Source organism: Rousettus aegyptiacus, unplaced genomic scaffold (assembly GCF_014176215.1).
Source record: "Rousettus aegyptiacus isolate mRouAeg1 unplaced genomic scaffold, mRouAeg1.p scaffold_m13_p_10, whole genome shotgun sequence".
Lineage (NCBI taxonomy): Eukaryota > Metazoa > Chordata > Mammalia > Chiroptera > Pteropodidae > Rousettus > Rousettus aegyptiacus.
In genome coordinates this window covers 90,120,156-90,144,713 of record NW_023416285.1, presented here as the reverse complement: position 1 = coordinate 90,144,713, position 24,558 = coordinate 90,120,156, and the positions used below count along the sequence as shown (strand labels likewise).

At 42.0% G+C, this 24,558-nt stretch overlaps 1 protein-coding gene across 2 annotated transcripts in view; it reads right to left on the bottom strand.

The window, feature by feature from the left end:
• MINDY3 (MINDY lysine 48 deubiquitinase 3) overlaps positions 1-24,078 on the bottom strand; it is a 352,604-nt gene extending 328,526 nt beyond the window's left edge. Inside the window, exons 1-2 of one of the 2 annotated variants that reach the window (XM_036226889.1) lie at positions 24,025-24,078; positions 781-1,167 (exon numbers count right to left, since the gene is read on the bottom strand). The gene's annotated coding sequence lies outside the window, so the exon portion shown is untranslated. The remainder of the gene's footprint in view (positions 1-780; positions 1,168-24,024) is intronic. The other variant, XM_036226890.1, reaches the window with a different exon arrangement.
• Between the last annotated feature and the right edge of the window lie 480 nt (positions 24,079-24,558).

The window sequence follows — 24,558 nt, the reverse complement described above, 5'->3', positions numbered from 1 at the left end:
AGAGAATCATTCCCCACTACTTAAGTATGGCCTGTGCATAGTGGCTTCCTTCTGGAGCACAGTATGAAAAGGGGGAAGAAAAGGTAACTTCACAATGGACTCACCAAATACAACTTCAAGCCAGGTGAGCAAGGTTAACCTCCACGGTGATAAGTCATATTGACAGCATGTATCTTTTATGTGATGTCATGAGAATGGCATTTATTTTTGTGACCCCAGCCTAATTGCGAGGAAAACGTCAGCTAAATCCCATCTGAGGGAAATCCTACAAAATACCAGTACCTCTGGAAAACTGTCAAGAGTCATCAAACACAAGGAAACTCATAAAAGCTGTCACAGCCAAGAAGGGCCTCAGGAAATATGACTAATAAATAGAACGTGGTACCCTGAATGAGATTCTGGAACAGAAAATGGACATTAGAGAAAAACTGAGGAAATCTGAATAACGTATGGGTTTTAGTTTAATCGTAACTGTCAACCATGATTCATTAATTGTGGCTGACATACCACACTAATGAAAGACATTAGTAGAGAAAATTGAGTATGGCGTATGTGGGACGTCTCTGTACTATCTAATTTTATAGCTCTTAAATGATTTCAAAATTAAAAATTTATTTAAAATACCTAAAAATATATAACTTTTCTTCCAATAGTACATGTGGGTTTTTTAATGTTATTTTTAAAAAGACCAGTAACTCTCCCTTTTGGTTAAGAACATTTTATACTTTGCTGGTGGAAATGTAATTGGGTACAACCACTTCACCCAGTGACCCTACTCACGTATTTTCCTAGGAGTGCTGAAAACGCAGGACGACAGACAGGCTTACACTAGAATGTTCGTGGCAGCTGTTACTCGTGATAGTCAAAACTTGAAAAGAGTTAAATGTCCCCAACCAGGAGAATCGATTAACAATGGAGAGTATCTTCATAGGACGGGAAATACTTAGCAGAAAAAGAAAGTGAACCATTTACATCCTCAGCAACATGGATGAATCTCAAGACGTGGATACTGTGCAAAAGAAGCCAGACGTGAAGGAGTTCAGGCTGCCGGATTTCATTCATATGGAGTTTTAAAACCGGTGGAAGGATTCAGAAAAGTTTTGTGACTGGGCGAGTGAGGAGAGGTTGACGGAGAAAAATGTCTTGGATGATGATAATTTTCAATATCTAAACAGAAGGAGTATGGGTTAGGTGAATATATACATTTGCCAAAATTCGCTGAATTTGTACACTTAAGATTTGTACATTTTACTGTACGTAAATTTTACCATTAGAAGAAACTATTAAGAAGAGAGAAAAAAAAAGCAACATCGATTCGGTCCTTCAAATAATTACCCTCAAACTATATTTTGATTGTCTCGTTAATGTCATACTTGCCTTCAAATATGATTTCTGATTAAAGTAATTTGTGTATAAAAAAATAATTTAAAATTAGCATTTTTGTGTATTTACTGTGAACGATCACTATAGCAAGACACCTTTGAAATAAGAATTATTACCCTCCTTTACAAATGAGTAAATTAGAGCTCGGAAAGAAAAGTGACTTGTTCCAGATTACTCAGAAAGGAGAGAGCTAGAATTCCCGCCGACGACCAGTATCTTTGGAGCTGGTACTTCACCAGGCGTGAGGTGGAGGAAAGAGGATCCAAGGACAATAAAGGAACTGAACAGTGAATTCGGCTCTGAGCTTTCAGAAATCCAAGGCAAAAAGGGGCACGCAAATGAGATGTGCAGGTTTACTGCCTAAGGAATTATAGCAGCTCGCCAGGAAGAATAGCACTTTTCTCACACTAAATTCAAATTGTAGAACTTCTCTCACAGTCCTTATGTAAGAGCCATGTGACAATGTCCTGCACGGTGCGTTAAGCAGGCAGTAGTTTCACAGAGCATGCAGACACGTTCCTGATCTGACCCATTCTTATCCTAATGTCCCCTGAAAGATGAAACCCTGCTGCAGCTGTTTTGCTCAGCTAACGACCTCGCCGTTGACGTGGCCTTCTCGGGAGCTCAGTTCCAACAAACCCTCCTTCAATCATGGTGGCTTGCATTAATCAGACTATTAGTAATTACGCTAACTGAGCTGTGTGAGTTCAATCTGATCTGCCACTTAGGAAAAATAAACATCTTGGTTTATCCATGACATGTGTTCTCAAGAAATGCTTCGTTTAGCACTCGGCTGTAAATCTGAATAAAATTGAGAAGAGACATTTCCATAGACAAATGTTTTGGCTAACTCTCTCCTTTGGCATTTCAACTGAAATCTTCTCTTTGAAAAATATAGCTGCCACTTGAACCAAGATTTCTTTCGTTTATTCCATTGCCAATTAGTGGCTCAGCTTTGCGTTGGCATTTTTCCTTTAGCGGCTGCAGCGGAATCACCGGGCCAAAGGCTGCCTTCCTCTTTTGTCTACCTGCCACTTTCACTGATGTACACAGGCAGGACGTAAGTACCAAGGGGCAAAAGCTGCCCCGATTATCCGCTGTCCTCACGGAGTCAACGACAGTGGTAGAAATCTGTCCAAAGTTTTCTGAAGAACACAGATAACCCTGCTTATGGCTCAGATGAAGGGTCTTACCAGCAAAAGGGTCCTTAAACACAATCATGCAATTACAACTAGAGGGAAAAGATATTCTTTCTTCCTGACACAGGAAATCATAGTCCGTAATAAAAGCAGTCGCATTATAAGAAAATTTGAAGACTCCCTTTCGGGACATACAGTGAATCTGTTTAGTAAGCATCTCTGAACTAGAGACTTGGCACTGCGCTGGTCCTGTCCATGTTAATCGAAAGCTGAAGCTATTCTTTCTCTTCCTGCAGAGATGCCAGAAATATTTCCAATGACTAGATTTTGAAAAAGAAATGGAGTGAAGACCTAAAGGGTCAGGGGGAATGGTTTTAGCTATTGGTCTGTCTCTCTTTCAGTTGAGGCTTTCATTTTTCATTTCCGAGGGTTCATTGAACGACCATAGAACAATCCTTCTCTAATTCTGGGGTGGGAGGAAGTGACTATATTTTTCTAAGGGTGTGACATTACATAAATACCTACAGTAGATAACTACAATCCCCCAGTGCACTGTCCAGTATGGTAGACACTCACCATGTGCAGCTTAATTAAAATTTAAGAATTAAACAACAATAACAAAAAACTCTTCAGTTGCACTAACCACACTTTAAGAACTTTGACAGCAGAGAACATTTCCATCATCACTTGAAGCCCTGCGGAACAACTCTACTCCACCTAGATGAAAAGACCCCTGGAGACCCAGGAGCAGATGATTCCGGTGTCAAATTCAAGACTCTCCCATCGTAGAAGACCTACTTATGTGATAGAGGCTTTCGATCTGACTGCGAAGTCATTGATGCTCTGTTAGTCACAGTATCAGTGAGACCATACTCACTACACATTCTAAAGCGGCAGCACCTTGACTTCGGGAAGCTTTACAGCTCAAGACATCTGTCTCCCTCCTGCCTTTCTTCTCTACTCCCTTTGTCTGCGTACCTTCCTTTGTCACCTTCCTTCCTTCTCTGATTATGTTTCCCCTTGCCTGCTCATCAATGAAAGGACTCTGTGCTCATTGACGCCTCTGCAAGAAAACGATTCAATAGAAGACTTGTTGCTAGGTTTGAAGAGAAAAGTTCTGACACCAGAAGCCTGCTCTTGAATGACTACTTTGCATATTGTCATAAAAATATTTCTATTACCCTTCCGGGAACTAATGGCACCCACCAAGATACAGCAGAATCTTTGGGTATGCTGCACTGTCCTGCCAGACGGATGAACTGGTACCTGTCCAAGCTCATCAAAATGCTCCTGTGATGTCAAGACAGCTGCGAGACTGTTTCTGGAAAGTCTAATTACGCTGACTGGGAGACGAGCTTAAAATGCTTGTCCCTAAGTGAGATAAGCAAATGGAACTTTACAAACATCTACTGCTGTCCTCCTTTCTCCTCTGTTGCCAACGGGCAGCCAAGAAGCCAGCAGGGTCCTTTCAAAGGCTGTCTTTCCATGAAGACATCCATGGCGCTGGCGATGCAAGGTGAGACCGAAGGGCACGCAGAACAGAGCTGACTGCCACCCTGGAGCCAGGCTGATTATGCTGAGCACATACTTGTTGCTATGCTGATGGGAAAGCATTATATTTCTCTCTTTAAAATTTTCCAGCACGAGCTAGGCAGTGTCGAGGGGCTGTTACATCATATGGCTTTCGGAAAGAGCTGGTGGCTCCTGTCCATTTACACCTCCTCTGCCAGCACATGGCCCCTTTCCTGGGGAGAGGATGCCTTCGCCTCTTACAAAGTGGTCCCATTTGCTTGGCAAACATCATGAGACTCGATTAGGATTTATAAGAGCCAGACTGCGTCGGGATCCATAAAGGTAAAGACGTCTTGGCCATATCCCCAATATGTTCAAGTCCGCACCCCCGCCACCTCCCACTGCTCCATAGCTGTCCCACAGTGCCAGGAGGGGGACACGGAGTCGAAAGATTTGGATTAGGGTTGGAAAGCCCAGTTAAACTGAGTTCCACCGTGTGGAAAGATGCAGCAAATGGAGAGAGAAGATAAAGCTGGAGAACGTGGACAAGGCAGAAAGGCAGAGAAGTTTATCATTTGTGGAGAACAAGGTTAAAAATGAATGGTAAACATAAAGTACCCGAAACGAAGGATAACTCAAAACTAACACATAGACATTTGTGCCTCTCAAATCCATCCACTTGTCTCCATTCCTACCACTACGCTGACTCAAGCAGCATCTTCACACAACTGGATCCCAAAGTCGTCTCCTGACCAACTGGTCGACCGGTCCACCCACCCTTGCACTGCTTCACGTAATTCTTTCTCCTCTCTGCAGGCCGAGTGACGTGGTACCTTCTGTATAAATCTCTCCAATGGCCTACAGGTGCTTTTAAGATAGAAACAACCTTCCTGAACAGTTTACAGGCTCTGTAAATTCCAGCCCCACCCTACCTCTCTGAGAAGCTGCAGCTCACACCCCTGTCCTGGGCTCTCGCAGTCCCGGCCTTCCTTCAGCCTCTTAAGCATCATTACTCCATTTAATTTCAAGATATTTGTCCACGCCTGTCTCCTCTGCCTGGAACCCCCCTCGTCCTCTCTTCATCTATTTACCTCGAATTCAACCTTTGTATCTCGGCCCAATAGATACTTATTCAAAGAACCTTCCCTAATGTAACCAGGCAAAATCCTCTAAAATATTCTGTTTCTTGATATCCTGACCTCACCTGTCTAATTGTTATCAAGGTTTCATTTTTCACATTCATCGTGTGACTATTTGATCAATGCTGCCCTCCACTTCCAACTAACTTCATCAGGTCAGGAAACGTAATTTTGTGCTTACTGTTCTTAGGGTCTACATAGCACCTGGCACTTAGTAGCACTTCAAAAAATATTTGAGGAAGGAAGAAAGGGAGGGAGTTAGGGAGGAGGAGAGAGTAGGTAGGAGTAGGGATTTACCCAGACAGAACATATTCTTTGAAGGCGTGGCATCCGTCCCATGACTCTGTAGTAACTTCTCGATAACTAATCAAAAGCAGTTAGCAAAGACGGACACAGGAGAGTGGTGAGTACAGCAGGGAAAGGTTTTCTGGGTGCGGTGCAGGGCGCATCTGAGAGAGGATTGTACCCGCGAAGTGCGTTAGTGGAGGTCTAGGCTGGATGTGGCTTTCTTTGATTTGGTAGATTTTGGTGGAGACAAGCCAGGCTGCACGTGTTCTAAGACACATAGCCAAAGGCAAAGTTTGTTAAGATCTTTCCTTTGAAGACACAGACCGTGGTGAACTTGCTTTCATCAGACATGGGAAGCAAAAGGATGAACTATGGCCTCTGCCAAGTCCTCTGATCCCCCAATTAAATCATGCAAATGCTACCAGGGAGCTTACGGAAGGGCCGGTTTGCGAGTGTTAAAAGGCGGACCTTCCGAAATTTAGATAAAATATGATATTCGCTCCTCTATTTTTATTTATCAAAATAAAGGAAATTTTAGCTCACCAAATAAGTAATATATCAAAGAGCCTACCGCACTGTCTGGTGCACTGCTACATGGTAATTATTTAATCAATGTTCAATCTGGCGCATGTTATATAATTGTGGATGGAAAACGGGTTTGGTAACAAATTTGACCACCGCCCAGGGCGATTTGATCTTAAATTCCTAACTGGGCAGGTCATAGCCCATAAAAAGGTTTATCTTTGCCTTAAGCAAGCCCTGTATTGTTCTTGTGGGTCTAGGTTATCACACCTTTGAAATCCCAGAGTAGTCCTCGCCTTTAGACCCCTGAGAGGTGTAACCACCCTTGAGGGACCACATAATCTTGTTAATGACGCCAGACTTTGCTTTCCCTCACCTTAGTGTAATCTCCCTTGTGTGCCTTCCTTTTTCCACAAGTATAAAAAACACTGCAGAACTGTCATTCTCCAGGGCATTTGAGATCTTGCTTCCCAGCAGATCCTCAGTCGGGCTCAAATAAACTCTTAGAAAACTTCTCTAGAGCTTTGGACGTTTCTCACCTTGACATAATAGTATTCTGTTTGGTATTTGCTGAACCTAAACGATAGTGGCTTCCAGAACACTAATGTGAGGTCGGCCCGGATCTCCATCCAAAACACAGTGTCCACTTTGCACCGCTCAGTGGCTGTTTTGGATGGAGGCTCCTGTGTATGGTTCCCCAACACCGCTGGTGACTCTAAGCTCCTAATAAGATGCATGTCAGCTGCCCTACCTACGTACTGTGCTGGACATTACATTCCGCATTGTCAAGTGTTGTTTTGAAAGGGCATGAGCCCTACAAAGATCAATAACATCTAAACACAATAGTAAATCCATTATTAATCTTTCTTCTTGCAGTCTATAGCTAAGGCAAAACAAATGAATATAGAAAAATTTATGTTTAAAAAATCAGTGTCATATATTCTATTTAAGCTCTCGTTTTCAGGTAAATCATGAACATAGATTTAACAAATGATTTTGTAAGTAAACTTGTCTAAGTTAAGAAAGAATCTCGTTTATTATGTTCTTGAAGATTAGGTAGCAATCTTAAAACAATTGTTAAAAAATAAAAAGATGTTCAAATTTATTTATATCATTCTTAAGTGGTTAATTATAGTACAAACACCGTGATTTTTGTATACTGAAAGAGGCAAAAATATCCTGAGAGACATGTTTAATCATTTGAATCTAGTAGTGTAGTGTTTATTCATTCATTTTTAGTCCATTAGAGTGTAAATTAGATTTGATTTGCTTGCTCTGATTGGCTTAATTGCCCCAGTTACAGCTGAAGTACAAATAAAATTGTAATAAATTGAACAGATGTTTAACCTACTCTACCAAGAACTTTAATAGTCAATTCCAATTGCAATTTACATTCAACAATTTAACAAGACCCTTAGGAAACATATTTGATTATTAAAACAAGCTGTTGGTTTCTGTCTGTGATGGAAACAAGACCATTGTGTCATATGCTTTGGCCTGGTGTGATTTTTTTAGTATTTAATTTTGCTTATCCCTTCTTAGAGAAAACTACCCACACGCACAAACACACGCACACAATAAATGCATAGCTATAGAAATTAGTTTGCCATTCTAATTGATGTCATAAGAAAAACTGTCCAGAATTATGAAATATTTGATGAAATAAATCCCATTCCATTTTCCACAAACACCTTTACTAATAGCTTTCTGATAGCCAATGAAATAAACACATTTTAATTAAAGTCCCGATTCGAAAACAAATAGCCAATTCCATTTTTCAGTGCTCATAACCCATGTGGAAATAAAAACATTCTTATAAAACATGCCTGGCATAGCACTGTCTTCTACAATCTTGTCATTTTAATTTGACTGTTAAGATACTGCATCACTTTTGTGTGATCTGTTCTTAAGAACGCTTGGCAGAAACTGACACATGGCATCTCTCATGATTTCCTCAAAAAGGAATTTAGGATAAATTTTGTGTCTACTTCTATATATTTATAATGTGAGCTTCCAAAGCGATTCCCAGTTATTATACACTGAGGTCATGTTTAGGTAACGGGAAAGTTAGTTGACTAAAAAGATAAGCTTGAAGGATGTATACAGAACTGTTGAACTGAAAACCAGATAGATGTTAAGAATCAGCTAATCCTGGAGCCCAAACTCAAATGTATACAGCGATCAGGGAAAGAGCCTAAATGAGTGAGGCGACTACTTCAAAAACATTTAAATATTTTGCATATTAAATACTGACAACAAATATCTGTGAACCAAGTATATCTTCAATTTATAGACTGCTGTTTACTCATTGATCTAGCCAATACCAACATTTTACAAGTCAAGACAGGCCCGAAACAGTTCAAGTGACCTTGATATCTTAATGGGAAAACTATAAACTATAACCCCAGAAGTCTACCTTAAGAACTTCCAGTAATGTAGGATGCCTGAGCCGAACAATACTTCCCATGCCCAACCCTCAATACCTTTGAAATACACTGTAACAAAAAACTAATCCGGGGGAAAATGTTTTTCTTATGAGATGTGTATGTTTACCATTCTGAGGCAAAGTGGAAAATAAAATGAAAAATAAAAAGTGTTTTGCCAGCTATTCACTTAGAAACTATTTCAATTGAATCCTTTTATTCCATAAGAGTCCATGGTAACTTAAAACTTACTGGATCTGGCTTTAGTATGGACGATTGCTTTTAATGTCCGTTATGTAAATATGACACATACTCTCTTGCCATGTATAAGCTGCAGAAAGCGTATAACTAACTTTCCAAGTATACCACTCCAAGCAAAAGAAGGAAAAGACAAAATGCTCAGAATATCATGTATGAGATTTTTGTTATTTTACAAACGATAAAAAAAAGGGGGGGGTGACTTGAGAGACTGTGAATAAAACTTGAAGAATGAGAAAAATAAAGAGGATGATGGAATAATACACAGTGAAATTGCTGAGTGAGAGTCACCGTTAGTTATTTGGCACAGCACAAATCGTGGTATGCCATGGGTAAAATGAATTAAGATTATGTACAAAGTTTAAACTGACAGGAGTTTTTAAAAGAAACTGATGTATTCTCACTTAAAGAAAGAATATTTTTCTAAAAATCGCAGCACTGTTGCAAATAACATCCTATCAACTTTTAGAAAATATTTTCTATGATTTTGCAAGTATTTCCCTGTGTCCGATTTTACTGCATAGTAAAATGAACCAATAAAGATCAGGTAAACGATGACGCTTAAGATAGATTTTGGGGCATTATGTGTAACGGGTAATTTCAAAGAAAGGCTCTGTTGATTTGAATTAATAAGGAAGCGTAGGTTCCCCTAGTAACCTATAAAGAGTAGTCAAAACATAAATCAGTTGAAGAGTTAAATCATACTCTGTGCAAATGAGCTAAAAATTTATGATTTTTTTTTCTAGCCCACCATAAGTATCCCTTTAGGTAAAACTTAAATTTTGACTGCTACAGTGATTTTTATGATATCGAGGGATCAAATTGTGATGAAATAATTGAATTGGCTTCTTTTTGCAAGAATGTGTTGGGGGATCCATCAGACCTAAATTTCATAATAGTGAAAATACTGCCAAACACCATTTAATTGTGTTCTGTGTTTCTGGCACCTTTTGCTTACAGAATGCCCTGCACAGGACAGACCCCGGAAATGCGTTTTCTGTTAAGAAGATCCCGCAAGCACTCTCTGGATTCTGGACAACCCAGTCTGGCACCTCTAGATTTCTCCACTACTTCCTGCCACAGCAGCTGAAGAATCCATGGCAAACAGACCATCTGTTCTTCCCAGGACCCCGTTAACCGTGCACATCGAGAAATCATTAATGAACCCTTTAAAAGGGGCTTATCTGCCTCGCAGTCCCAGAAGAGCTCTCATTCTATTTCCACTCCTCTCCTTTCGACATTTTGTATTCTACTTCAACTCCTGGAGATGTGGGCACTCAGGACTGACAGAAAGTATTTTGCACTTGAAAGTTCCCAGAGAGCCCTACCTTGACCCTGAGGTATTACGTCCCTACTCGTCCAGAGACACACAGGCAGCCACACACAGTTGGACCCTGTGTGGCCCCCTCAGACAAACCCTACGGCCTAGAGCCGATGGAAAAGGTGATGAGGGGCAACTGTGAGGATCTCTGCCCGAATGACGTGAGGGCGTCATTACCCATTTATCAGAAAACGCATCCTAAAAGGTTCCGTTCTTCGTTTAAGGAGCCATTTATACATTCCTCCCATCTTAGGTGAGTTTACAGAAAAATGCGAAGTAACTGCTGGCCGGCACGAATTCCTGAAGCATCTCAGCATGGATCTCTGCGGAGGCCAGTGTGAGTGCGTGTGTGTGTGTGTGTGTGTGTGTGTGTGTGTGTGTGTGTGTACACATGAGCTTTCACACAGTAGTGTGGGCGTGGCGGTTGGGTCCAGCACGTACTCTTTAGTTAATGTAGCTGTGTATCGTGTTAGCATATTAATAAATGAGGAATCTGCCATGTGGAGAGAAAACAGTCTTTCAAACCAGTGAGAATGTTGTATTAATTTCCTACTCTAGCTGTAACAAACGACCTTAACTTTAGTAGCTTAAGCCAACACAAATTCACTATTGTATAATTCTGCAGCCAAAAGTGTCACTCGAAGGAAATCATGGTGTCAGTAGGGCTGTGTTCCTTCTGAGGGGACTGAATTGTGTCCCCTCAAATACACATGTGGCTATATTTGGAAGCAGGGCCTTTAAGGAGGTGATGTAGATGAAATGCGTTCACAAGGGTGGGGCCCTAACCCGACGGAACTGGTGTCCTTCTAGGAGAGGGAACGGTTTTACCAAAGATATTCATCTCTCAGTGCAGAGACAGAGGGAAGCCCAGAGCAACAACGTGGCTGTCTGCAGGCCAGAAAGAGAGGCCTCGCCTGGAACCAACGCTGACTTCTAGCCCCAAGAACTGTGAGAAAATAAATTTCCGTTGCTTAAGCCACCAGCCTGTGGTATTCCGTGACGGCAGCCACAGGAGACCAATACAAGGGGACGATCCCTTTCCCTCCGTTTCCCTCCCTTCTCCAGCTCCTAGAGGCCACCTGCATTGCTCACCTTGTGGCCCTTTGCATCATCTTCAAAGCCAGCAGCACGGCGTCTGCATTCTCTCTCCCTGGCTCTCACACCCCTGCTTCTCTCCGAGAACCCTGGTGATTATGCTGGGCCCACCCGGATAATCGGGAATAACCTATCCGCTTTAAGATCCTTAATCATAACTGCAAAGTTTCCTTTTTCCACACAAGGAAAAAAAGAGCCCCATGTGTAGGAAGGAGAGAAAGATAATCCTGTCTTCCGGGATTTGTGACTCTGCTGACCCTCATCTTGAAACACACATCACAACCAACTCTACGAGCCGGAGTCATCACTGGGGCTGATGCCCAACTAGTGAGAGCGAGCATGGCTCTGAAACCGTTCTACAGAGACCAGACTGGATTAACTTTCGATTCCAATCACTTCGCTTTAAAGTCAGTTCATATTGGGCTAAATGTGGGGTTGGGATCAAGAAAAACTTCTTCGGGACGCAAAATGAAAAGGCCCCGAGCTTTGTAAGCTCTGAAAAGTCTAGGCTGTGTCCATGGTGGGTCCATTCGCCCACAGCCTTGATGAAGTAAAAGGACAGCCTCGCAAAAAAATGGTCCCCTATGTTTGCAGGACCTAAAATATTGAGACTAAGGCAATTTAATAGGTACTGAATCTCTAGGACTTCGAGTGAACTATAACTAACCCAGCCTTAGCACATAAATAGTCAAATGACTATATCCTTCCAAAAGTGTCTTGGGGGTGTTGCTGCTGCTCCAAATTTTTTTTTTTTTCCAGGCACATGAACCAGGGTGTTCACTAATTGGGGAGTTAAATACAGTTCTTCTATATTCCAGGTATTTGTGTTTTAATGTTTTCCCTTAGGTACTATATCCTAACTCAACTACACATCTTTTGATGGTCTCCTTTGAGCTACTGTCTATTTTTCTGCAATTCTTTTTATTATAAACTTCGTAAAATGAGAACCATAATCTGCTTCCTCCTACTGAAATTATTTCACAATGCTTTTTCATTATTTTGTTAGTAGGATGCCTTTGTGATAATAATTCACCACCTCTAGGCCCCTTTTTTCAAATCTATGTATTGTTTACTAGAGATGGAGATGAATTTAATGGTCATGAAATAAAAACATGCAAAGACTAAACCTGCTACACTCACCATCCTAACAAAATGCCCCACCCCTGTGCATCACAGTTGAGTATGGTCAGCTTCCAACTCGCCAAAAAACCAGGGTACAGGTCTTAAGCAATTCCACCAGTAATATAGTATATATATTCAAATGAAGATTGAGGCTCTTGGAGAGGGAGCTAGTTTTGACAGATGAAACACTAAAAAATCACATGAAGAACTTTCCAGAAGGTATTTCTGATGGCTCCATGCAACGGAAAAGGTTTCTAGCACAGGTTTAGAGTGAAACAAGTGCCACAGGCACATGCGCAAGGTAACACGGGGTCCTGCGACAGTTAACAAAAACTTGGAAGAGATTTCTTCTTTGACCTGTTTAAATTATTTGGATTTCCTCCATTCTTAACTTTACTGTATTTCATCTGCTAGCAAAGCTTATGTCTCCGGGGTTTTTTTCCTTAAATAATAATGCTCTGAAATTTAGTTTTTAAAGTATTTCAGATATAGTGACTATTTTCCTCGTGTGTGTGTGTGTGTGTGTGTGCGCGCGTGCGCGCGCATGTGCACATGTCATGGAGAAAACGGAACCCTCGTGCACTGCCGATGGGAACGATTTAACTTGGCGCAGCCACTGTGGAAAAGTGTGGAGGTTCCGCAACAAATGAAAAATAGAACTACCATGTGACCCAGCAATGCCACTGCTGGGTATTTATCCAAAAAAAACCAAAAACAGTAATCTGAAAACATATATGAGCCCCTATGCTCACTGCAGTATTATTAACAGTCAAGCTGTGGAAACCACTTAAATGTCCATCGATGGATAAATGAAGAAATTACCCACACGTACACACACACGAACACTGCTCGGCCACGAAGAGAATAAACTTTTGCCATTTGCAACAACAGGACTAGACCTGGGGAGTATTACGCTAAGTGAAATAAATCAGAGAAAGATAAGTATCACTGTATGATTTCACTCATGTGTGGAATCTGAAAAACAGACGAACGAATAAAACAAAACTCACTGATATGAAGAACAGGTTAGTGTTTGCCAGAGGGGAGGGGGTGGGGGATGGGCGAAATAGGTGAAAGGGATCAAGAGGTACAAACTTCTAATTATAAAATAAGCCATGGGGATGTAATGTACGCAAAGGAAAAAAAAAAACATGGCCTGATCCAAGGTCATGAAGACACATGCCTGTTTTCTTCTAAGATTTTAGATGGTATGAGGTAGGGGTCCGACTTCATTCTTTTACATATGAATATCCAGCTATACCAGCACCATTTATTGGAAAGACTGTTCTTCCTTGCATTAAATTTATATTGGTACCCTCTCTAAATATCAATTGATTATAAACATGACAGTTCCTTTTCTGACATAATTCCCTTCCATCAATCTATATGTCTACCCTTATGCCATAGTCAGTAGTAAAAATTATCTCTTTCACAGATATTGTAATTCATGGGAAGAATTAAGTATTTTAAATTAACAACACGCACAGGCAGAATGATTGTCACAACCTGTACCTTATAGAACAATATATGGTTTGGAAATGTTAAGTGACTGCTAATATATTGAAAACAGTGCAACCAAGACAAGAGGCAGACTCGGTGACTGCGAGCTACACCTGGGCTACAAGGTCTGAAGAAAATGAAGTCACGTCGGCACAAAGGGTATTTTTACCTAATCGCCATAGCCAATTGCTCTTAGTCATTAAATCAGCACTTACAGGGAAATAGGCAGAAATATTAAAACAAATACAAAATCTAAATTCAGAGATGTAGGGAATATTACAAATCCGAGAGGATACTGTACTGCAAGCATCGATCAAAATAACAAGCGTTTATTATGAACCAGACCCCACCTGCGCTGCTGCATTTCATTCTCAGAATAATCTCATGACCCAGGTTAAAAGGAGTAACTCGATTAGCAAGAGATAAAAATGAAGGTAAGAGAAGTTAAACAGACACTCAACACCACAGAGGCAGAGAGCGGACAAGTGGGATTCGAGCCTGGAGTAGCTGAAACTCAAGAGAACCCAAAACCACTAAACTTCTTTCTTCAAGCCTAGCTGTTCGGGAGCTCCAACGCCGTCCATCCTACGGGCTGAAACCTCATATAACAGCTAAAAATGACTTCTTACTGTTATTTTAACCATCTTAGCCTATTTTTCTCTGTCATCTTGATCATTGCTTGTAGCAAATTTGGAAGATTAAAATAAGTATAAAATCTGGGTTCGATAATAATTTATAGAGCTTGTGGGTCAGCAGCTGACAGCTCACATACTCCAGGCCTTGGTCTTGCACGTGCTGGAAGTGAGACCCGGAGTTTTTAAACGACTTGCTCGAGAGTCTCATATGCATCTGAGCCACTGGTGAATCCCGGCCTAGATTTCGAGCATCGCAGTTGTTTCAACCACTGATTCCCCCGTCATAAGCATTTGTGATCAAACACTGCTTAGCATAGCTCTGAGTCCCATGTTTTAGAAACTAAAACCTTTCAGGCTGTGCCCGGCTCTTGACCTTCCCTGACTTCTGGGCGGCCACTCTGGACACCGACAAGAACACTCATGGAGCCCAGCTCTGCTCTGGGTAACGTTTTCCAACCTTCTCAGCCCCGAAGTCCTTCTCCTCACCGCTCGGAGCGGTGCTTCTCATCTCCTGTTCCTTCATCAAATTACCATTCCGACTCAGCCGCTTTCCCGTGGCGCGCATGCTACGTAGGTCTTTGGCCTCTTTGGTTTCACTTGCTTGCCACTTTGGCCAGAAACGCAAAAGGAAACCGCCATCAGAGGGGGCACGCTGAGTTGCCGCCATTCTCCTCACATCCCGATTTTATGTATGTCGTCTCTCCCCGCCTCTAGCTCTGAAGGTCAAAGCTAATTTTTAAGTTTTATTCAGTAAGTGCTGATACTGCCACTTGAGACAAGGTCTCTTTGTATTCTGGAGTCTCTTTTTTTTATTTCCGTTTTGGTGGACAAAAAAAAAAGTTTTGCTTAATGGTCTAGATATCTGTGCCCATGAATGATATAAAGAAATTTAGAACCAAACATAAAGGTTAAAAAAAAGATAGTCCATGGTATTTCTTTATCAGTTTGAAAAGATTCCAGAAAAATCCAAACTCTGCATTACTGCCGCCTCTTGTAACCAAAATAGTGAAGGGTTAAATTATATTTTAATTATTAAGTTTTCTGTCAGAGATTTTTTTAATTCGGTCACTTTTGTATCAGAGTCAAAACACGGGACATGAAACTAGCTAGTGAGTTACATTTTCAGTGGCCTTTTCAAAGTTATACGCGTTACTCTAAACTCTGCATCCAGGTAATATCGCCTTAAAAGAAGCAAGCGCTTTATTAAGGTGAGGTCCCTACACATGGGGAACGACATGGAAAGCTGTAATCTGAGACGACAGTTGGCTTACTCGTACCATTTGATCACAAAATTCCCATGCCATCTGTGGGAAGCCACACAGGCAAATGTGTCATCACATCTAATAATGAAAAGAAAAAACAGACAGAACGTGCTGGAGAAACAGACTGCTTTAATTACCCCCTTGCGATGCTCCCTGGGAATTCGGAAGAAAAGCATTGTGCATGCGAGTTACTTATATAAAGAAGGTAGCCACTGCTACCTTCCAAAAAAAAAAAAAAAGTTAGGATGAATGCCCTTGTAACTCCAGCATGTCCAGTTGGGAGTGAAAACAGATGTATGGGAAAGTTGGAGGGGAAAAAATCTTGTGAAAAACAAACTTGCTTAGGAAATGAATAGCATAATTAATGTCTACAGTCCACTAGATGCTGGAATCTCAAAATTATATTCTTTACATTAGAATGCGACCTATACCATCTGCAGTGGACGTGTAGAAAGAGGCTGGCAGCTGTAAGAAGCTCCAAGACACATGGGTCTGACCTGCCCGAATCTACTGGGGATACAGCTGTTACCCCCCAGCCTCCGAATTACCTTTCCTTCTTTCAAGCCCAGACCAGAGACCCATGTTCAATCTCCCTAACACAGGCATAACTCAGAAAGAGATGAGAGCCCCGAAACCTGTTCTTTTCTTCAAGAACAGTGAGTGAGTTGAGTCTTGGGCACCCAGAGACAGATAAGAAAGATGCAGGGACTTGTGACTGACCCCTGATCACTGGCACTACTGCAACTCAAGACAATTATAATCACTTTCCTCCCATCACTCTGAGATCACTATGAGTTACATTCACTAACCAAAAATAAATAAAACAAAAAACAACACAAAACACACACACACACACATACACACACAGAAAACGATTTCACTTCTGCTCACTTTCCAGTCAACTTCTGTTCATTATCCATTTTACCTCTGTTCCTCATTTCCTTCCCTTGTCTTTCTATGTCCACTCACCGCCCCCTCTGACCTCCTACCAGTCCGATAAAGCCCACTCTCAGCAACAGACAGATCTTCCTGTGACCATCTCTCCGAGCGACATTGGGATGGTAGTACTGAAGTGAACAGGGCAGAAGGAAACAGGTGACCGAGAAGGTGACTAATGAATGCTCTTTAGCCCCAGTGACGCAGAGGTACAGGACTTCAGGCTCATGGCACGGTCTCGTGTCTGTGTGTCACAGTGATTCATTCCCACACTGACTTGTGCTAGCTTCCCTCTGAGACTTTATCATCTATGGATTCAATGACAGTTCTGAGCACCAACTATGAGCTAAGACGCGCAGCTCTAGAGAAACGAAGAAAAAAAATAATCACTGAGGCCCACAAAAATTCAGTCTAGTTGAAGAGAATCAAACACTACAACACAGCATTTTTCCTAGCATTTTCCCATTTGATACACTTTGAAAGTAATATACAACATTGCAACCCCCTATAAGAATATTAAAACATATAAAAACATGTAAAAATAGAATAGTTAAATGGCAAATCATATATAAATAGGTGTGAGTAGAAAATGTTTCCTTCTAGATCGCTACATTTTAAAAATTTTATTATAATGTTATAACTTTTTTTTCAAAAAAATTGCACCTACTAAGTGCCAGGCACCTACTAAGTGCCAGGCATGGTTCTAGGCACCACGGATACAATAGTACACAAGACAGACACAATTCCTGCCTTCCCAAAGCTTACATCTAGTGAGAGAAGTTAAGTAATAAATCTGATTTATCGGAAAGGTAAAATTATAGTAAGAAAGAGAGTGAAAAGTGCTAAGGAGAAACTAGACCAGAGAAGGAAGGTCGGGGAGGACAGGAAACATCTTCTGGTCTAAAACTGAGGGGCCGGGAAAGGGCTCCCTGCGAATGTGACTTTGGGTACAGAGCTGAAGTAAATGAGTCCACGAATCATGCAGCTATTGGAAGAGCATCAGTAACATTCAAAATGAATACGGATCGATTTGGACTTGTTTTCCATTGAACACATGCCACAAGTGTTTCGCTTAATTTTAAACTGCATAAAAAGAAAAGCATAATCTGTCAACACATAAATTTAATTAAATTTAATTATGACACGTTCGGCTTGAGAATTAAATACATATTAAGATGTAATAAAAAATGTATCTACGTGTTAAACACTATTTAAAAAGACAAAATATGCTTTCGGCATATACTGGATAGTGCTGCATTTTGTGCTTCGAAAAATTCAACAGGCTTCAGACTCTTACTTTCAAGTACTTTTTTGTAAATAACATATTGTGAGTGGGGACAGTCTTAACTCCCAATAAGTAAAGAAATCAAATTGGAAATAATCATCTGTATGGCTTCTCCTTTTTAACACTGCATTTTGAAGCATCGGTTTTATCTTAAAGTTCAACACGAGAGACTGGATCATAACGGCTCTTATGAAGTCCCTGGTGAGGTGAATTAGCATCATTTGTATTCCCTATTAATTTATTGAACTTCAAAACCAGATTTCCTTATATTCCACAGAACCGGTCAAGTCTGTTATGGGTTTAAATTAAATAAGACATAGCCTATAATAATAAAAATACATGATTTAGAGCTACAGAGTGGTGACTACAAAATGCGTAGTAGAATTTGGTCAAATCATGAAGCCCTAACTGGGGCAATGACTCTGGGTCATGGTTACTGATCTTCGATAACTACCTCCCATGATCATCAATCTCATCGACTGGTTCTAAAGGGAAGAAAGACTTACGCAATTGGAATGGACACCATTACCCTCCAGCCCTGCGAGCTGCCTACAGTGCTCTGGAAAAACCGAGATCGAGAACTACTGCAGTTTAGCAACCTGACCGCAGAGCAAGGGCCACGGCGGTAAGGAGCCCTGTGCTCGGTAGGGGTGGAGAGGCAGCACCCAGGCTCAGGGATGGCGTTTACGAAGAGTCTGCCTGGAAGGCAAGTAGGACACAGGCAGTGGACGAGGAGGAAGAAGCCTGCACACAGAGGGGCAGAGATGCGAAGGGGCTCAGTGGTCTGCGGAACAGGCTGATGAGTCCGGATGTGAACGAGCAGCAGCAGGAGTTGGGGAAGAAGAGAGCAGAGCGTGAGGGGCCTGGGGCGCCAGGCGAGTCAGTCTGGATTTACCCTGCGGAGGTGGGGAGCCAGCAGAGGGTTTTCACCATGGACATGAAGCACACTGACGGTGTGTTACGAAGATCACTCGGGCCACGGGGAGGCTCAGGACTGATACCTATAGTATCTGGTTTTCATCCTGACAGCCGTGTAATGCCTTCCTCCTTCCCTCCTCACCGCTAGTATATCCCGGTTAGAGGAAGGCATTGTTTTTGTGCATTCTTGGTTAAAAACCACTAAACTCACCCAAATGAAACAATAAGATTTATCTCATTGTTTCCTCTAGAGTAAAGACAAGCCAGCGAGGTGGACGAGAAGGACGGTTTTCAGAGGCTTGGTGGCGAGAAGCCTGTCTTGGTGAATGGTAAGTCTTCTGTAACCGGGTGGAAATCAGTCGCCCAGAATCCCTGGAGGTACCAGACTGGGAAAGGAGATACAGAGGCAGGAAGTCGAGGCCGGTCGCAGTGAAGTGGAAGGAACACGGGCACGAAGTTTAGAACTCTCAGTCCTAGTTCTGACCACCCGTGATTGTCGGGAACTGTGGAGGATTTGAGATTTTACATGACGTGAAAGCTAGTAAGTTAACCGGCCATGGTTCCAAGGATGCTGGCAAAAGACAAGACACTCCCAGGCCACTGACAAAGGACAATGTTCTGCCAACTGCACAGGAAATGGCACAGTATCCTCAAGCTCTTGCCCAGTTCCCTGACCTCTAATTCCTATAGGGCAGTGCAAAAATGGCCAAGTGCTACCTGCAGATGCAGCGGGCTGAGCTATGGGAGAGGAACGCGGAGCCCAGGACACGCCAGTCTTTTATAATCATCAGCAAACAAATGGTTCAACTTTTGCTCTGGAAGGAGGCATTATCTCTGTCTCCCAAGACAGTGCACTATGCGGATAGCTTTGAAAAGATGTTCCAGAAAAGATCTTGCCTGTGACACATGCAGAGTTGCCAGAGATCCATGAATAAATGTCTCCCAATACTGGTTAACCATGGGTCAGGTTATCTGTCTTCGTGTGCTTGCTGCTTTATAATGAAATGGAGGGATCATTACACAACTCATAGCAAAGTCTGAAATACAATACTATTCCAGCTAAAAATAGCCAAAATGATGAGTATACCTAACTTTAATATTATGTTGGAGCCTTTTATGATAGTCTTGTTGAAAATGTACTTTGTTGTTACCATATATTGCAGAATTAACCCATAACTAACAAAATCTCAGGTAATTCTTACCCAGCACTATTAAATGTTAACCTCTGAAATTGATAAGGTGTAGAAAACTAACTAAGAGTGTATCTAATTTAGCAACTGTATGTATACATTCCTTTTCTGTCTTTTCAAATCCGTTTCTAAAATATTCTTTGAGACTACTCTATTGTCTTCTTGTCGGTTGCCTCATCAAAGAATTATTTTTAAATTTTACAGATGCTAAAAAATAAATTTGTTTAAAAAGTCTGATTGTAAGTTTTTTTTTTTTAACAGAATTAAATGAGATAACACATATATAACTGTCTGAGGTACTCAGAGCATACTAGGTAGCCAATAAGCATTAGTTCTTTCCTGTCATAGTTCTAACATTCTATGATTAAAAGGTATGGAGAATAAATCATGCCAATGTATCATTTTTAATTAAAATAAAACTGTATTGTTTCTTTTTTTGCTACTATAAAGTCACTTTAATAATAGCCATTTATATTTTATTTTATTTTTAATTAAATTTATTGGGTGTCATTGGTTAATAAAATTATGTTTCAAGTGTACAATCCACTAATAAGTCATATGTTTATTGTACTGTGTGTTCACCAAAGTTAAATCTTCTATCACCATAAATTTGACCCCCTTGTTAAGAGTGGATAAGAATATTGTTTCCTAAGTTTTTAAATAACAACCATTTTCACTAGTTGCCATGTATTTTCAGAATCGATGTAATTTTGATTGTAAATACTCATGAAAAAACGATATTCAAATACCTCGATTAGTTAAAACACATTTGTAACTGGAGCATTACGTTTAATTAACTCCCTCTCCACGTTTCCTTCTCATTCAGGTGGTTTCTCTCTCCTCCAAGTCAGTCTAGAAGTTTAGTTTCAGGGATGGAGAGAAAGAAGTTGTAATCTTGGAAGGAGAAGTATATGATTTAGAGGACTATCCCGCCCAGGCATAAAGAAGAAGGTAAAAATGTCTCCCTCTATCCCAGTTGCGTGTGGAGAGTAAAAAAAAAAAAAAAAAAAAAAGCAGCCTCGGTAAGAGTGGCAGGCTGGAAACCCCAGCAAGAGCAGGTCCGTTGCACAGGTTGAGGGGGACACAGAAAGCCGAGGGGCTCTTTTCCAGTTAACCTATTTGTGAGAAGCCTTGGTACGATGGCCCCAACATACTCCAGTGGGCGTGGCCAGAAAAAGTAAGCAGTTTGCCAATGGCTGGTTCTTCGCTTCCCGTGTGGACTGGGTCTCAAGGTGAAAGGCGGGGGATCTGTTATGTAGCCCACCACGGTCAGGGTAAAGTAACCCCACAGCGGAGGCATAAACGAAATTGGCGGCCCTGACTCCAAGGACTCTTCAAACCCATGAAAGCCAAGGCGAGGCTAGGTCATCAGAGAGAGTTTTCTAAAGCCCTGAGACCTTGGAAAACCATAAACTAAGAGTACGTCCACCAAAGATGTCAGTAACAGATATCAGCGGATTATCTAGTATCAGAACTGGCTCAGCCAAACCTCGGTAGAGCTGAGTTCACACCATTTATCACACCCACGCCTCCCAACTACACAAAGTCCTGAGCTCCCGGCCCCAGACTCCTGACTGCCATCAAGAAAGGGAACAAGGAGAACATAAGGAAATCTAGAACATTCAACAGCTGTCCAAAGAAGCAAGTTAAACCTAAAGAAACAAATAAAACTATTTTGTCTTGCCTCATTTCATATCAGACTAAGCCAAGCTCTTTTTGTTTGCTTTGGTTGGTTTGTTTTGTTTTTCTGCTCTACCCAACAGGTAGACACTTGATAAAAAAGATCAGATAAATAAAAATATAGAAGTACATTATCTTTGCACATTCAAAGTACAGTGTGAGTAAATTTGTGACCCCACTACATATTTTTGAGCTAGTCAAACACTTTCCATTATTACTGGGAGAAGAAGCAGTTAGAGAGGGCCCCACAGTGACAAAGAAACAATTTTGAATTTTGCTTTTTATAAGATTTCAGACGCCAGTGTTATTTTTTTTAATAAAACATTGGCCATAATCATTTGAGTGCAAATGCAACATTAAACGAAAAGGGTTAGGAGTAGCTGTACAACTTGCTCATTAACGCTGATTATTTTTTTGTATACCAATTACACTTCAGAGGGTAGGGAACAAGCCAGCGAAAAACCTACCTGTGATGTCCTCCACCTGAGGAGATGAGGAAATAAAAAAGCCTTCAGCCTGGCAGCTACTCACATTGGCCTCATCCCAATCAAATAAGTAAAAACCTGGGCCTGACTGATGGGTAATGCAAAGCATGGATCTTGGAAAAAATGCAACGGTTTGTAGTGATTTAGAACCTGGCCACCTGAAAACTTGATTATAAGGTAAGATATGCGGAAGCTCTAGGAAAGGCATCAAAGTGTCATGCAAATAGAGGGCCAGTTGGGGAAGAGCTGAGATCAAATAAAATTTTCTCATAAAAGTTGTGCCACTCGGTTTTCGTGCTCCAGGAGGCTGTATATTGTGACAATTAAGGGCACAAGTCTGGAAGCCAGGCTGCCTGGTCTTGAATCCTGCCCTTCCCCTCGGCAACCTTCAAAAAGCCACCCAACCTCACAATGCCTGGGTTTCCTCATTTATCCGTGGGGGTAACAACAGTTCTGGCTCCACTGGTGGTTGAACATTAAGTGTTAATGTGTGTCAAGTGCTTAGAGTGTTAAGGATGTACCTCAAAGTGTGTAACTCTTACTGCTATAATCACTGTTACTAATGTAACAGCAACACCGCTACCAGTGTGTGCAAGGCACAGGAGATGCCGCGGGGAGCAGGCTTTCCACGACCCCGGCACTCGGCGACAGTCTGATGACTGCTATCAACTAGTGTGAACGGACTTTGATGCATTCCGGTTAACAGAGCAATAGGTTGTTAACGTGTATAAACTGCATTTTAAACGCAAAGTGCAACAAGGGTTGAGGAACTTGAAAACTATTGGGTGGTTTTCAAACTGTCTTCTGAGCAGCGCTGGGGTTTGGCTAATGACTCCACGAAGGGGGACGGGAGAAGATGGTAAAGAAAGGAGGTAAGGGAAGGAGACAGGGGAGGTTTGTCTATCTTTTCAAAGACTGATCAATGTCTTTTCAAAGATTGGCAATCGCCCTATAAGATATTTGGGTAAACAGCTCGCAAATGACACACAAAGTCTCATGTGCTTAGAAAACAGAATCTTAAGCAGGTTTTCACTCTTGCTATTAACGGTTACTTAACAAACCATTTAGATTTTTAGCAAACCATTTAGATTTTTAGCAAACCATTTAGAACCTAAAAAAAAAAAAATAAGAAAAAGTTCAAAGTGACCCTTCTCTAGATTACTACAGACTTTTGTGGACGAATTTACTTATAATTGATTCAGTAGAAATGGCCCCAAAATAAACATTCTGAGAGCCAGATTGTGGTTATCTTTTTTCCCCAGAAAAACAAGTAATGGTGGTCTTCTGATTCACAGAAAGAAAGAAAAAATGTAACAAATTTGTATAAAAATCTCTCATTTAAGTGTTTCTTCCATAAATTTTCTCCTGTGTTTGATGCCTATAACCATCGGTCTGATAACAAACAATAACGAGAATTAAATCAACAAATAGGCAGTGAGTGGAAGTTAACAAAAACCTGGGGACTGACCAGTCCACCTGGGCTATGAGTCCCAGAGCACACATCTTACACTGTTCCATTTTGTCCCCAGTGCACTCGGCCCTATTCCCTATAATCCCGCACCCCGTAACTTTCAGGGCTCAGACATCCAAAGGAGTCTGAAACCACCCCAAAATCTGCTCTGGGAGCTTTAACACGATCTGACAGAGAACCCACGTCGAACCCCAAGAGCGCGCCCGCCGGCCCTACGGGCTGCGGAGTGATAAGCGACCATGCACCTCACTGTGCTATCTGTGATCCCTGCAGCCTCATGCACGGGGACAGGGCTGAGACCTGCTCCCCAGACGCGGCATCCCTGTTCTAGAATGGACAGCACCTGGACTTGACCGCAGAGCACCGTGCGAGACGCCGAGCAGCAGGTCGTGGCTCTAACTCCTGGGCCTGCCCGCCCCCTTCCTTCCTGACACCCTCTTAATCATCAGGAAGGACTTACCGAAGTTGTGGGCGCCATTACACGGCCCATGGCACCTCGAGCCGCAAAGCTTGCCTTCCCCGTCTCCGTTGTGACCTTGGGGGGGAAATTATAAAACATACTGTAAAGGAATTTAGAGAGAAACAAGGAAATGACAGCTAGACGGAAAAGCTCCAGCCTCAGCAGCCTCAGACAACGAAACAGGGTTGGATCATCTAACTTCCAGAAATGCGCCCACCTGGGAGAGGCCCCAGAACTCTCTGGAACAATTCCCGGGATCTTCCTCCCGCGTGCCCAGAAGCCAGCCCCTCACAGCTCCTCCCTCCTGCGGCCTCTTGCTGTTGACTGGCAAGGCGGGGTCCCCACAGCCCACGGCTGCCGGGCACTGGAGACCCAACCGCAGACCGAAAAGCAAGCTGGGCCTTGTCACCAAGGATTTATGACAGTTGGGGAACGGTGAACGTAAAGCGCTTTGAGAACCAGCGACTCGGAGCCCGCCAACCCGCCCCGGCCCGGGGTGCTGCTGGGGTCGCGCTCATTGGTTCCAGCTGCTGC